Source organism: Lacerta agilis, chromosome 8, assembly GCF_009819535.1.
Source record: "Lacerta agilis isolate rLacAgi1 chromosome 8, rLacAgi1.pri, whole genome shotgun sequence".
NCBI classification, from domain to species: domain Eukaryota; kingdom Metazoa; phylum Chordata; class Lepidosauria; order Squamata; family Lacertidae; genus Lacerta; species Lacerta agilis.
In genome coordinates, this window is record NC_046319.1 from 81,224,852 (window position 1) to 81,239,085 (window position 14,234).

A 14,234-nucleotide genomic window follows, 5' to 3' on the forward strand; every position below is an offset into this window, starting at 1 on the left:
CCACGTTACAGCTTTTTAAGCACCCCTCATTTTTGGAAGTTGAAAAATGCAACCCGCCCTACCGTGGGCAGGATCCTGCTTTGCTGCCTTTCCTGCCGTCTCTGCCTTCTCCCCTTCAGCGACCACAACCTGGGATTTTTCTCTCTTCTTCAGTGCAGTCTTTTCCTTCGCTTGCTCCTCAGCCAACCACTCTTCCTCTCCGGAAGCACAAGACCTGAGGCAGGTGTTTGATTCACATCTCTAGTCAGAACACGACCGAGCGCAAAGTGAAAGGAAGTCTTGTCCCTACGCAGATTTGCGGGTGAAATTAATATTATTAAATGGCAGGTTGTGAATGACGTGCAGCCGCCAGCTTTGGAAAGACTTAAGAGCCATGCGAATTGCTGTCATCTACGCAACAATCTGTTGTGAATTGTGTTTTCCTGTAGCACAGGACAGAGACGATACTGTTTTCCCCCCACGACAAAGAAATTACTTGAATAAAGGTTTGGAAAAAGGGAAGCCCAGAATGCTACAGTTCTTTTTTTTTTTAATTCAGCACTCTGAAACAGTTGCTTGTATAATAATAATAATAATAATAATAATTTATTATTTATACCCCGCCCATCTGGCCGGGTCTCCCCAGCCACTCTGGGCGGCCTCCAACAAATATCAAAATACAATAGATGACCCTTGGGGTCCCTTCCAACTCTTAAGATTCTATGATTCTATAAGTACCTGCTCAAGTCAAGATATACTGAAATGTAAGAAGACGGGTCGGCCGCCTCTAAAAAGATGGCGCACAGGATGTTCACAGAAGGCACAAACTAGCCTGTATTAACAAAATCGAAAATTCTTTCCAGTAGCACCTTAGAGACCAACTGAGTTTGTTCTTGGTATGAGCTTTCGTGTGCATGCACACTTCTTCAGATACACTGAAACAGAAGTCACCAGATCCTTAAATATAGTGAGGGAGTGGGGAGGGGTATTGCTCAGAAGGCTGGTGGGAATGGGTGATCACTAATAGCCTGTATTAGTGCATTTTAGCACAATTTTGACTTCATCCTCCTCCTCCTCCTCCTCATCATCATAATTTATTATTTGTACCCTGCCCATCTGGATGGGTTTCCCCAGCCACTCTGGGTGGTTTCCAACAGAAGATTAAAAATACATTAAAACATCAGTCATTAAAAACTCCCCTAAACAGGGCTGCCTTCAGATGTCTTCTAAACGTCAGGTAGTTGTTTCTCTTTGACATCTGAAGGGAGGGTGTTCCACAGGATGGGTGCCACCACTGAGAAGGCCCTCTGCCTGGTTCCCTGTAGCTTTGCTTCTCGCAGTGAGGGAACCGACAGAAGGCCCTCGGCGCTGGATCTCAGTGTCTAGGCAGAACGATGGGGGTGGAGACGCTCCTTCAGGTATACAGGACTAAGGCTGTTTAGGGCTTTCAAGGTCAGCACCAACACTTTGAATTGTGCTCAGAAACGTACTGGGAGCCAATGTAGGTCTTTCAGGACCGGTGTTATGTGGTCTCGGCAGCTGCTCCCAGTCACCAGTCTAGCTGCCACATTCTGGATTAGTTGTAGTTTCCAGGTCACCTTCAAAGGTAGCCCCACGTAGAGTGCATTGCAGTAGTCCAAGCGGGAGATAACCAGAGCATGCACCACTATGGCAAGACAGTCCGTGGGCAGGGAGGGTCTCATCCTGCATACCAGATGGAAGTGGTGGACAGCTGCCCTGGACACAGAATGGACCTGCGTCTCCATGGGCAGCTGTGAGTCCAAAATGACTCCCAGGCTGCGCACCTGGCCCTTCAGGGGCACAGTTGCCCCATTCAGGACCAGGGAGTCCCCCACACCCGCCCGCCCCCTGCCCCCCAAAAAGAGTACTTCTGCCTTGTCAGGATTCAACCTCAATCCTTTAGCTGCCATCCATCCTCCAACCGCCTCCAGAACCTTCACCGCCTTCACAAAATTGTAGCAGTGGAAAAAAGAGCGGATTTTTTGCTTGGGGGGCGGAAAGCAGTAGGACAAGTGGGAGTGTGGATCAGCCCTAAGACACACACACACAGTCTTGAAGGCATTCTACATTTGCAGTGTTGGTAAAAAGCAAAGATTATGTGTGTGGGGCGGGGGGGATAGGGGAGAGGCTTCCTGCCCTGTCCTTCCAATGGCCTCCCCCTGGACTTACTGCAGAAAGTGGGGCATGGGAAAGGGAGGCGAAGAGGACGGGGGGGTGGTGGAGCAATGGTCGGGTCCCTTGTGGGGCTGGAGTATTTTTAGCTGGGTAGGTGACAGCATCTGTTTGACACTTCCTCCAAGTGGCATTAGCAGCCTTGAATCTGTAGTTTTTTCTTAATAATTAGATACCAGCTGCTGGGATTCAGGCCGAGGAATAGGGAGGGAGGTGGATCGGATTTTAAATGCTGCTGGCTGCACCGCCAGGCCTCTGGCTTTCGTTGCTCCTATTACTATTGGCAATTGCCCTCCCTCCACTCTTAAGGTCCCTGGGCAGGTTGCAACATTAAAATACCAAGATTAAAAGCAGTTTAAGACACCTTGCGGAAGTAAGGCGGGTGCCGAAAACATACACCTCAAGTTTCAAAAACTAGGGCAAAGAGGTTTCAGCATCATGAAGGGCCCAGTGGGCACTTTGTGGGGAGCGAGGGCCACAGCTTAGGGGCCAACACGGAGAAAGCCCTCTCCCCATGGGCCACACCCTCCCCAAGCTTCTGGGGGGGGTGGAAGAATCACCGAGAGGGCCCCCTCTGCCCATCTCAGCACCCAAGAGGGTATGGGGTATTGATTAGGCAGAACAATGCCCCGAGGGCCACAGGTAAGTGGTGGAACATCTATGTTCCATGGATGCAGAAGGTCCCGGGATCGAGACTAGGAACGATCATTTAATTCATTTATGAACTGCTTGCTATGGGGCATTCCGAAGCGATTTGCCACCTGGCGCTGTGGTCTAAACCACAGAGCCTAGGGCTTGCCGATCAGAAGGTTGGTGGTTCGAATCCCCGTGATGGGGTGAGCTCCCGTTGCTCGGTCCCTGCTCCTGCCAACCTAGCAGTTCGAAAGCAAGTCAAAGTGCAAGTAGATAAATAGGTATCAGAAGGTTGGTGGTTCGAATCCCCGCAATAACGGGGTGAGCTCCCGTTGCTCAGTCCCTGCTCCTGCCAACCTAGCAGTTCGAAAGCACACCAGTGCAAGTAGATAAATAGGTACCGCTCCGGCAGGAAGGCAAACGGTGTTTCCGTGCGCTGCTCTGGTTCGCCAGAAGCGGCTTAGTCATGCTGGCCACATGACCCGGAAGCTGTACGTCGGCTCCCTCGGCCAGTAACGTGAGATGAGCACTGCAACCCAGGAGTCGTCTGCGACTGGACCTAACGGTCAGGGGTCCCTTTACCTTTACCTAACCTTTATAAAGCAGTTACATATATAAAAACAACGGTGCGGATAAAAACAATTAAAAAGCCAATTATGAATATAAAGCCAGCTTATAAAACCAACCGCACAAACATAATGACCAATTCAGTTTCAAAACAGGACACCAGCTGAGGTAATGATTGTAGAAGGCTGGAAGAGGAATGTCTTTCGCAGGTTCCAAAAAGACAACAGAGAAGGCGTGTGTCTGATATGCAGTGGGAGGGAGTTCCAAAGGTGCCACCACACGAAAGGCCCCGAACCAGACATCATGTGGAAGGCACCTGAGCAGATGGGATCTGCAGGACACCCTCTCCAGCGTGAAGTAGGGGTTTGTTGGGTACGTACTGGGTAAGGCAATGTTTTAGGTATCCTGGCCTCAATCTGCCTAGGGAATGCCCCCAACCCTGAAAGCTTGGAGAGAAGCTGCCAGTCAGTGTGGACAATACTGAGCTAGATTGAGCAGCTTCCTACATTCCTCTATGTGGCTTTTGCTGCACTGCCCACGAGGGGGCGCCCTTGCTCTGCAACGGAGTCCCAAACTTACAAGGACTGAACAGGACTTTAAATCCCCACTTTTCCTTACAAATTAACATGCCAGGCTCATTTCATCCTTCCACCCGAAAAACAGCTCTGCGTTCGTTTAATTGCACCGTAGGACTTATTTGCACAAAGGTTTGGGCTAGGCCCTGGCCTAGAACCCTGGAGAGGCACGGGTTCGAATCCCCATGCAGCCAGGACGTTTGCTGCAGGTGACCTCTCCCCTGATCCTGCCCTGCAGGGTTGTTGTGATGATAAATACGGGGAGCGGAAAAACACGCCTGGACCCCAGAAGAAAGGTTGCCTAAACTATAAATTTAGAAGAAGAAAAAAAGATCGTGATGATTATTAAAATTGATACCATTAATCTCAAAAAATCAGATTAATCATCTTAATGTATTTTCATTGATGATAAGTTTTATACGATGGTTCTGATAAAATCAATGCCATTACTATTAGTAGTTAATAATCTGAAGAAGTGTGCATGCACACGAAAGCTCATACCAAGAACAAACTCAGTTCGTCTCTAAGGTGCTACTGGAAAGAATTTTCTATTTTGTTTCGACTATGGCAGACCAACACGGCTACCCACCTGTAACTAGTTAATAATTAGATCATGTTAATGTATTTACAGTTATAATTATTTTATACTTACGATAATCAAAATTAAAACTATCAATATGCATATTTAGGATAATTACACTAATATATTTAGTTGCACTAATATAGTTATAATTATTTTATACTTACGGCTATCAATGTTAATACTGTCAATATGCGCAATTAGGTTAATCACATCAATGTATTCACAAGTGTAATTATTTTATACTAATCGTTACATAGATTTAATGATTGGATTAATTGCAACGATCATATTAATATATTCACAATTATTTTACAATACCGGTTTTTAAATCAGCATTATCGATGTGAATAATAACAACAATAATAACAATAATACTAACAACACAACAACAACAATGATAATAATATGAATGCATGTACAGTTACAGGTAGGTAGCCGTGTTGGTCTGCCATAGTCAAAACAAAATAAAAAATAAAAAATTCCTTCCAGTAGCACTTTAGAGACCAACGAAGTTTGTTCTTGGTATGAGTTTGTTCTTGGTATGAGCTTTCACGAAAGCTCAATATTTTCACGAAAGCTCATACCAAGAACAAACTTCGTTGGTCTCTAAGGTGCTGCTGGAAGGAATTTTTTTTAATTTTTAATGTATGTACAGTTAGGGTGATTTCCCTCCTCCCCTCCCCCGTCAATCATTCCTTGAGGCAGCCAATAGCCGCGCGGGCTCCTCCCCCTTCCCCTTGCTCACCGAGGCTGCTGGGCGACCGCCCCCCCGAGGAGCTCCGCCAATCGGAAGCGGCGTCCGGCCTCCCCCTGTTGCGCGGTGAGGAGGAGGGTGGGGGCGTGGCCGCTGTTGCCGTGGCGACGGCGGGAGAGCAGGCTTGTCCCCGGATGTTGCCTGGTTTCGGCTGGGCCGGCTCCCAAGATGGCGGCGCGGCGAGGGGGTCCCTGAGAGGGAGCCAGAAGGCGGCCAGGAGGAGGAGGAGGAAGGAACGAAGGGAGGCCGGAGCGCGGACCAGAGAGCGAGCGAGCGAGAAGGCAGGCAGCGGGGAAGGGGCGCGGAATTGGAAGCGGGGGGGGGAGTGTTTTTTTTTGGGGGGGTGGCCCACCTTGCGGGGTTGTTGTTGGCGGGCAGCCCGAGGGGGCGGAGCTAGCCGAGGGGGCGGGGTTCATTTATCGATATGCTGCTGTTCATATCCCCTCTTCCCCCCCCACCCCAACCCGGACGGGGTTCAAATCCTTCTCCCCGTTTTATCCTCCTCACAGCCCTGCGAGGTAGGCCAGTCATTGAGTGAGTGGGCGCCAAGGTCGCTTCAGGGCTGAAGTGGGGAAGGGGCAGGATTTGAACCCTGGTCTCTCTCTCTCTCTCTCCCCCCCCTCTTAGCTGCGCCATGCACCCGACAGGTAAGAAATGCAGTCATAATAGTAGCAGCCATTCGCATCCCACCCTCTGCTCCAGGGAGCTCAAGGTGGGGTATGTGGCTCTCTGCTCCCCCACCCCCTATTTTATCCTCACAATAACCCTCCGAGGTAGCATGGGAGGAGAGTAAGCTGATGCCCCCCGCAAGGTCACCCCCCCCCCCAGTGAGCTTCATGGCTGGGTGGGGATTTGAACCCTGGTCTCTCCCAGGTCTTAGCTAAGCCATGCACCGGGTGTAGGTAAATACAGGTAAGAAATGCCTTCACAGTAGTAGCGGCCATTCGCATCCCACCCTCTGCTCCCCCACCCTGATTTTATCCTCACAATAACCCTCCGAGGTAGCATGGGAGGAGAGTAAGCAGATCTCCCCCCAAGGTCAACCCCCCCCCCCCGTGAGCATCATGGCTGGGTGGGGATTTAAACCCTGGTCTCCCATGCACCAGGTGTAGGTAAATACAGGTAAGAAATGCCTTCATAATAGTAGCAGCCATTCGCATCCCACCCTCTGCTCCAGGGAGCTCAAGGTGGGATATGTAGCTCTCTGCTCCCCCACCCCCTATTTTATCCTCACAATTACCCTCCGAGGTAGGATGGGGGGGAGTAAGCTGACCCCCCCCCCAAGGTCACCCCCCCCTAGTGAGTGTCATGGCTGGGTGGGGATTTGAACCCTGGTCTCTCTTGGGTCTGGCGCTCTAACCACTAAGCCAGCGCTGGATCTTGGGAGTGGAAGGGCAACGGGTTTTGAGGGGTGCAAAGGGGCTGGGGCTGGGATTTGTGGGAGGGGGATTTGTGAGAAGCAGCAGAATGTGTGTGTTGGGTGAAGATCGCTGGGTTGGAATTGGGGGGGGGGTTTGTCCTAGGGGAGAAAGGGGGTGCGGTGGGGGCTCCTGAGGGATGGGGACAAGGGGAGGGTTTTACTGACTCCTTTTGACATATGTTAGCTGCCTTTTCCAGCCGAAGCTGAATGTTAAGCCCATGTTTATAAAACGATAAAATGCAATGGGAAAGAAGGAACTGCAGCGAAATTATTTCGTCATCAGTTTGTATTGGGGGGGGGGCGAGGGGGGGAAACACCACCGCATGGGAGAGTCAGGAGGCAAGGCCCCAAGCGCCATCCCAAAAGAAAAAAAAGATACAGTTTTAAGAGTTTGATGACAGGCCTGCAGCGAAGGGGCCACACACACACACACACACACACACACACACCTGGAGTGTGGAGAGGTATTGTCCAGGCGCAGTGCTGCAGCTAAAAAGTCCTTGGCCCCATGGCACTGCCAACCCAACCTCTGGTAATCTCGGCTGAGGACCTTAACACATGAGCTGCTCCCTATAGGGAAAGGGGTCTCTTTTTATTTATTTAATTTCAATACTATCCTTCACCTGAGGGGTCGCAGGCAGGGTGGTTTACAATGACAAACAAAACAATGCCCCAACCCAACCCAACCCAAACACAGAATATTGTAGGGATGGCTGCAATAGCTGCTAGAGGGGAGATGAAGCGGGGGCTGCTTGGGGTGGCAAAGTGGGCCTAAGGGTGGACAAGTCACAATGGCTGTCTTCTGTATCCCCCCCCACCCCAGTTATGAAACTCTCTTAACAGATTAGAGAACTGGGCCAGAGCAAACAAGATGAATTTTAACAGGGAGAAATGCAAAGTACTACACTTGGACAAAAAAAATGAAAGGCACAAATACAGGATGGGTGACACCTGGCTTGAGAGCAGTACATGTGAAAAGGATCTAGGAGTCTTGGTAGACCACAAACTTGACATGAGTCAACAGTGTGATGCAGCAGCTAAAAAAGCCAATGCAATTCTGGGCTGCATCAATAGGAGTATAGCATCTAGATCAAGGGAAGTAATAGTACCACTGTATTCTGCTCTGGTCAGACCTCACCTGGAATACTGTGTCCAGTTCTGGGCACCACAGTTCAAGAAGGATACTGACAAGCTGGAACGTGTCCAGAAGAGGGCAACCAAAATGGTCCAAGGCCTGGAAACGATGCCTTATGAGGAACGGCTTAGGGAGCTGGGTATGTTTAGCCTGGAGAAGAGAAGGTTAAGGGGTGATATGATAGCCATGTTCAAATATATCAAAGGATGCCCTATAGAGGAGGCAGAAAGGTTGTTTTCTGCTGCTCCAGAGAAGCGGACACGGGGCAATGGATTCAAACTACAAGAAAGAAGATTCCACCTAAACATTAGGAAGAACTTCCTGACAGTGAGAGCTGTTCAACAGTGGAATTTGCTGCCAAGGAGTGTGGTGGAGTCTCCTTCTTTGGAGGTCTTGAAGCGGAGGCTTGACAGCCATCTGTCAGGAATGCTTTGATGGTGTTTCCTGCTTGGCAGGGGGTTGGACTGGATGGCCCTGGTGGTCTCTTCCAACCCTATGATTCTATGATTCTTGTTATGGGTTGACTTGGGGTGAATTTTCTCCAAGGGGCTCTAAGTGGTGTACATAGTTCCCCCCTCCCCCTTCAATCCCCACAACAACCCTGTGAGGTAGGTTAGGCTGAGAGGCAGTGACTGGCTTCCAAGATCACCAAGTGAGCTTCATGGTTGAATGGGATATTGGACTGGCACTCTTGACAACTAGACCGCACTGTCTTTCTCTAGCTTCTTGCCATTAGACCTTTGTGACAGAACAGGCTATGCATCTGAAGAAATAGTGGGAGCAGGTAAGGTGGCTGTTTATGAAGTATTGTGGGCCTGAAAGGTCAAGGGGGCAGGAGCTAGGAAGAGTGGCATGTGGCTTATAAGAGTTTGGCACGTTCCAGATTCTCCCTCATTCTTTATTCCATAAACAGCATGTGTTTTGTACTCACGGAAATGATCAGTCTGTATTTATTGAGCCTGAAATAATGTGCCAACAGTTTTCCGCCGCTGAAAATGGTAAAACACCCTTCTGCTACTTGGCAGGATTGGCCTTCTGTCGTTTCAAAGGCTGTCCTGCAACAGAAACCCTTGTCAACGGAGACAAATAACTACTGTCCAAAAAGCAGCCCGTGGTTATTATGAGCTGCGTATCCAAATTGAGTGAATGTATCAACTAGCTCAGGGGTCAGCAACTTTTTCAGCAGGGGGCCGGTCCACTGTCCCTCATACCTTGTGGGGGGCCAGACTATATTTTGGAAAGGAAAAAAAACAATGAATTCCTATGCCCCACAAATAACCCAGAGATGCATTTTAAATAAAAGGACACATTCTACTCATGTAAAAACACGCTGATTCCCAGACCACCCGCGGGCAGGATTTAGAAGGTGATTGGGCCAGATCCAGCCCCTGGGCCTCAGTTTGCCTACCCATGAACTAGCCAGAGTGGTGTTTGGAGAGCCCATCATAGCCTGAAGGTTGGTGGGGGGACACACACGACACAGGACATTTCGCTTGGGAAGGACTGCCACTTGAAAAAGCAGCAGTTTGGGCTGTGGCATTGCAATGCAGCTTATTGCGAGATGAAATGGAACCTTATCCATAACACTTCTTTGCTCGTTTCATTGGGTGGGGTGGGATCCAGGGGGTCACTTCTACCAGAGTGGCTGTAATCTCTTGGGACGGAGCTTGCGTGAACTGACCCCTTTTTCCTATCGTCCATTGAGCAGATGTCTCCAACAGGCGATTTCTAAATCTCCTTCAATTAGCTAGAGTGGAAATGCCTCTAATTGCTGGGAAGTGAAATGCAAGTGAAAATTTAAAAGTGAAGCAAGTCTTGGCCTCTGCCCACCCAGAGACATTTCTGTTTATGCAGGAGGGTGACGACCAGTCCCCTTTGGTGGATGTGCTTGAAAAGTATCGCCTTTCTCTAAAAGCATATTGATTGGTGGACGTGCTTCCGGAGGCTTTTCTCTTGGCAGAGTCGCTTCTACTGATTGATACATCTTGTCCAAATGGACAGAGCGCTGGCTTGTAATTCACTTAGGAAGGGCGATTAATACATCTGGTGTGACGATCAAAGCTCTGCTGCAACACTCAGAGCGAGTGTGTTGTGTTGTTGTAGTTACAGACACCAGCAAGCAGGCTTCTCTTTGCCAAATGTGCAGCCCTGGGGATGTTCCACAGTTGCGGGACAGCCGCTGTAAAATTTCCAGGCTGGGAGTGCAACAAATCCAGGAGGTCCTTATCTAGTATTTTGGCTTGTGGCAGGGCTAATTTGGTTTGGGATGGGGGTGTTCCTGTATCATCTGCAAAAGCTGTTTCCCCCCCGTTTTCTTTGAAGTGGAGAGATCCCCCTTTTGGTGTTTAGGATTTGCACTTCCTACAGCAGCCCACAAGCCACATTCATTTCTTGAAGTGTTTGTATGTGGTTCACAGGCACCTGGAGAATTCATTACTGTACATAATGTAAAGGTAAAGGTACCCTATGACCATTAGGTCCAGTTGTGGACAGCTCTGGGGTTGCGGCGCTCATCTCACTCTATAGGCTGAGGCAGCCAGCGTTTGTCCGCAGCCAGCTTCTGGGTCATGTGGCCAGCAGACTAAGCCGCTTCTGGCAAACCAGAGCAGCGCACGAAAACACTGTATACTTTTCCCGCCGGAGTGGTACCTATTATCTACTTGCACTGCGTGCTTTTGAACTGCTAGGTTAGCAGGAGTAACATAATGTAACAATAGTAAACTCGGATCTCTGAGTGCTGGTCCTTGTGTATCCAAAATGGCACCATCCATGCAAAAGAAGGAGGTATCAGAAGGCTTTTAAATTCATGAAGGGCAGGGAGAGGAGGCAAAACAGCCAGTAAGATCTGAGCGTATTCAACGCCATGAGATGCTGGCTCACTGCTTAGAGGCGAGGGAATGGAGTATCCTGGAGCAGGGCATAGCTGGCTAGGGCCCTGAACAGGAACACTCCATGCAGCAGTATATTGTTTTAATTCTAGCTCCCATGGTTACAGAAATGTAACTTGAGAAACAGACTTGGGGAAATAGGATCCGGCCCAAGGGCCAAATCCTTATCTCCATCATGGGCCAGGTTTGACTTGGTGGGCCTTCACCAGCCATATTGTTAAAATGATTTCCGAAATGTAACTGTGTGACATAGTTCCAGTTACAGGTAGGTAGCCGTGTTGGTCTGCCATAGTCAAAACAAAATAAAATGAAAAATTCCTTCCAGTAGCACCTTAGAGACCAACTAAATACACACTGAAGATGCATAGCTGTCAACCCTTGATGTCCACTCTAGGTATCTGAAGAAGTGTGCATGCACACAAAAGCTCATACCAAGAAAAAACTTAGTTGGTCTCTAAGGTGCTACTGGAAGGAATTTTTTATTTTATTTTGTGTGACATAGATTAGCCAAGAGAGTGTCACTTGCCCAGGGCCACCCTCTTTGCCTGGCAGCTCAACAGGAGTCTGATTTGGGGTTTTCCTGATCCAAGCTCAGTGCTAGCTACTGCACTACCTGCCACCATCTATCACGGGATCTCTTGGGTCCTGGTGAGTTCAGCAAGTGATGGAAGAAATCTGCTCCCACTAAACCCTTGCTCAGAATAAAGAGGTGGCCTGTGTGTTCAGGTAGCTCCTTATCAGGAGCATTTCTGCAGGCTTGTTTACCCTGTCATGGATCAGATGCTATCTCAAGTTAATTGGGGGGGACAACCCCTGCCTGCACCAGCAAGGCATCCCAGGATGTCCCATTCATGTAGCTTTGCTGAGTACTGTGTATTTTAGCTCTTTCACAAGGTCACTGGGTTTCTCTACGAAACTCTGATTTCTATCCACCTGTAGAACTGGGGCTGATACTGACTGTCCCATGATATATATGAGATTGATGACTCATAATTGTGTTTGTGTAGGTCTGTAGTAAAAGCGAGTCTAGTCTTGCCTGGAGTTGATTGTCTCATTTTAACCTCTTTTACCCCTTGGACATACCAACCAAAAGAGAGGTTTGTTGCAGGGGGTTGTGCCCCATGGTAATAACCAATCGTGGAAGAAATACAAAAGTGCTCCCAAAAGGTTTCACAAAATTGACAAACCCTCTGATGCAAAAAAGCAGATCCGTAGCTCTTGGCCCCTTCTGGCAAGCTGACACTGTTGTGTATAATCACTAGGTTGGAAGCACTTCAAAGGAAGAGAGGATCTCAGCAAGGAAGCAACCAAAGGAGAACCCAGGGAAACTGAAGATGAAACCATTTGTAAACTTGGCAATAGTCCCTAAGGCATGTGGCACAATTGCAAATTCTTCATGAGGGGAGGGAGAATTATTTGGCTTTGAAATGTTTGCCGTTGGAGTTGCCTCTCTACAAACGGCAAGGGCTAGAAACTTGCTGCTTTAAACAAAATGAAAAGTAGAATTCTCAGGGTCTAATGAACCCTGGGGCAAAAGAGCCCCAGGGGTGAGCTGTGATTCACATTAGGCAGCCCACAGGATTCTTACTGGGTACCTACAAATTGCCGTTTGCTGGAAACCCCCAGCTGCAAGGTTGGAGGGGGAAGAGACGTGATTGACTCTGGCAACTCAAAAGAATGCTTTCGATACGAAGCACTAAACAAGGCCTGAAAGCTGGCCAAGAAGCAGCTTTCTCTTGCCAGCGAAAACATTAACTAATCCCAGCAACATTTTAAAGAAAATGCTCAACTTCTGGTAACGGAACAAACCTGCTGGATGAATAAATATATTGTTCTTTGCCTCTTACAACTCTGGCTGGGGATAAAAAGACTTGTGGAAATAAGACTCCGGAAGCATCGAGTTCAGGAAGCGGACTGCTTGTAGGCAGTGGGAGGAGAGGGGCTTGGCTATGTACAAGGTGGTCCTATCTAGTATTACCCCAAAGTTCTGGTCATTTGGACTCTCTGCTGTACTACTGCATTTCCCATCTCCCCATGTCCTCTCTTCAAAAGATGCTGCTTGCATGGGCCATGAAGAGTTGAATAAAAAATTCTACTTGAGCATCACTGCTTGTTCTTACGAGTGAGTAACTTCAGAACAAAACCCCTTGCCTATTCTTGATCAGAATATGGTTGAGCCTAGTCCACCTTTCCAACTCCTAGCAGTGGCCGGCTAGAAACTTACAAGCAAGTGGTATATTCTGTGGTATACTGCCTCTGCATGAGGAGGCTCTCCTCTGTTGTCAACAGGGGCTGGAGCCCCTCCCCTAGCAAATAAGGTGCCAATATTGGGGGTCTTTTAGTTTGTGGGGAGGAAAAGTGATAAAGGGGGACATGATAAAATAATGCATGGTCTGGGGGGAAAGGAAGTTTTCATCTGTCTCATAGTACCAGACCATCTGATGAGGAAGCTGAATGTTAATAACATGGAATCTTCTGCCACAAGGTGTGGTGACAGCCAGAAAGTTGGATGGCTTTAAAAGGGGGTTAGACCAATTTCTGGAGGATAATGCTATCAGCGGGTACCACCTCCACCACCAGGAGTAGGAGGATTCTGAATTCCATTTGATGGGCATCCCAGGTGTGAAGAGCTGAGGTTGCTCACAAATACAGGATGGGTGACACCTGGCTTGAGAGCAGTACATGTGAAAAGGATCTAGGAGTCTTGGTAGACCATAAACTTGACATGAGTCAACTTGACATGATGCAGCAGCTAAAAAAGCCAATGCAATTCTGGGCTGCCTCAATAGGGAGTATAGCATCTAGATCAAGGGAAGTAATAGTACCACTGTATTCCGCTCTGGTCAGACCTCACCTGGAAGACTGTGTCCAGTTCTGGGCACCACAGTTCAAGAAGGATACTGACAAGCTGGAACGTGTCCAGAGGAGGGCAACCAAAATGGTCCAAGGCCTGGAAACGATGCCTTATGAGGAACGGCTTAGGGAGCTGGGTATGTTTATCCTGGAGAAGAGAAGGTTAAGGGGTGATATGATAGCTATGCTCAAATATATAAAAGGATGTCATATAGAGGAGGGAGAAAGATTGTTTTCTGCTGCTCCAGAGAAGCGGACCTGGGCAATGGATTCAAACTACAAGAAAGAAGATTCCACCTAAACATAGGAAGAACTTCCTGACAGTAAGAGCTGTTGGACAGTGGAGTTTGCTGCCAAGGAGTGTGGTGGAGTCTCTTCTTTGGGGTCTTGAAGCGGAGGCTTGACAGCCATCTGTCAGGAATGCTTTGATGGTGTTTCCTGCTTGGCAGGGGGTTGGACTGGATGGCCCTTGGGGTCTCTTCCAACTCTATGATTCTATTCTATTCTATTCTATTCTATTCTATGCTCTCAGGCCCTACTTATCATAGGGATCCGGTCGGCCACTGTGGGTAACATGATGCTCGACTAGGTGTTGATGAGACCTCTGCTCCATGAATTATCTTAATTTTTTAAAAGCCATCTAAGCCAGAAGCA

General features: G+C 48.5%; 1 protein-coding gene across 1 annotated transcript in view; it reads left to right on the forward strand.

The window, feature by feature from the left end:
- Window positions 1-5,531: 5,531 nt before the first annotated feature.
- Window positions 5,532-14,234, forward strand: part of PAK4 (p21 (RAC1) activated kinase 4) — an 83,018-nt gene continuing 74,315 nt past the window's right edge. Inside the window, exon 1 of the mRNA XM_033158593.1 lies at window positions 5,532-5,565. The gene's annotated coding sequence lies outside the window, so the exon portion shown is untranslated. The remainder of the gene's footprint in view (window positions 5,566-14,234) is intronic.